This window comes from Dipodomys ordii, unplaced genomic scaffold, assembly GCF_000151885.1.
Source record: "Dipodomys ordii isolate 6190 unplaced genomic scaffold, Dord_2.0 Scaffold6, whole genome shotgun sequence".
Lineage (NCBI taxonomy): Eukaryota > Metazoa > Chordata > Mammalia > Rodentia > Heteromyidae > Dipodomys > Dipodomys ordii.
Genome location: NW_012267222.1, coordinates 6,164,340 through 6,165,813, shown reverse-complemented (window position 1 = coordinate 6,165,813; position 1,474 = coordinate 6,164,340). Strand labels below are relative to the sequence as shown.

At 38.1% G+C, this 1,474-nt stretch overlaps 1 protein-coding gene across 1 annotated transcript in view; it reads right to left on the bottom strand.

Annotated features, from left to right (window-relative positions):
- Kif1b (kinesin family member 1B) overlaps window positions 1-1,474 on the bottom strand; it is a 104,127-nt gene that overhangs the window by 73,815 nt on the left and 28,838 nt on the right. The window lies entirely within an intron of this gene.

Below are 1,474 nucleotides of genomic sequence, written 5' to 3'. Positions count from 1 at the left end.
AAAAAAAAAAAAAAATCATAAATAATAGTTTCCAAATAATTATCTAAAAAAATGCTTCTGGAAGTCTGCAAGTTGCCATGACTGTCACTTAATGGAGTCTGTTTCAAGCAATTATCTGGACGTCTATTGCCCTTAAGAACACTGCATTTACTGGAAGCTGGAAGCTCATGCCTGTATCCTAGCTACTCAGGTAGCTGAGATCTGAGGATCACAGTTCAAAGCCAGCCCTGCAGGAAAATCCATGAAACTCTTATCTCCTATTAACCACCAGAAAACTGGAAATGATGCTGTGGCTCAAAGTGACAGAGTACCAGCCTTGAGTGAAAGAGCTCAGAGACAGAGCCCAGGACATGAGTTCAAGTCCCATGACCGACGAAATAAAAAAAGAACACTGCATCCAAAATAGCAAATAAGCTTAAACTGTAAAGAAATCTAAATCTATGGAATCAGGAAAGATGCATCCATGGCTGAGGTATAGACTTTGGATATACTGATAATGTTTAATGTGGACTGCCTATGAACCTCTCCATATAAAATTTGCCCTTAATGTAATAAGGTTATACATAGATATGAACTTTAAAATTAAACTCAGTATTAACTGTAAAAAGTATCTAGCATAAAATGTAAAGTCACACGTGTAAGTGAGCATACTGTATATTTCTGTTGATTTTCTGTTCACAGAGTTGTATAATAAAATGATTGTTTTGGTTTTTTTTGGAGATGAAGAAGTAAACATGTCTTTATTTGCTAATCATACAATCTTATATGTGAATGCTAAAGAATTTACAAAAAAAATAGAATTAATTATCAAGTTGAGCAAGATCATAGACTACAGAATTGATACATAAAAATTAACCAAAGGGCCAGGCGCCAGTGGCTCATGGCTGTAATCCTAGCTACTCAGGAGGCTGAGATCTGAGGATCGCAGTTCAAAACCAGCCCAGGCAGGAAAGTCTGTGAAACTCTTATCTCCAATAAACCATCAGAAAACCAGAAGTGGCGCTGTAGCTCAAGTGGTAGAGCACTAGCCTTGAGCTGAAGAGCTGAGGGACAGCTCTCAGGCCCAAAGTTCAAGCCCCACAACCAACAACAACAACAAAAAATTAACCAAAGGAGTAACAGGAAAAGCAAAGGAAGGGGTGACATTGTCCAAAATGACATGTATTCATTGCCTGACTTTTGAAATGGTAACCCCTCTGAAGACCGCCTTAACAATAAAATGATTTTTAAAAATCAGCAACAATAAAATGATTGTTTAAAAAATACTTCGGTATTAAAATGAAATACCACAAACTTTCATCAGAAAAGGTATATATGCATTTATCAATAAGAACTCCAGGGCTGGGAAGGTGGCTCAGTGGTACAGCGCTTATTTTGCATACCAGAGGCCCTGGGTTCAATTCCTCAGCACCACATAAGCAAAAAGAAAAAAGCCGGAAGTGGTGCTGTGGCTCAAGTGGTAGAGCGCTAGCCT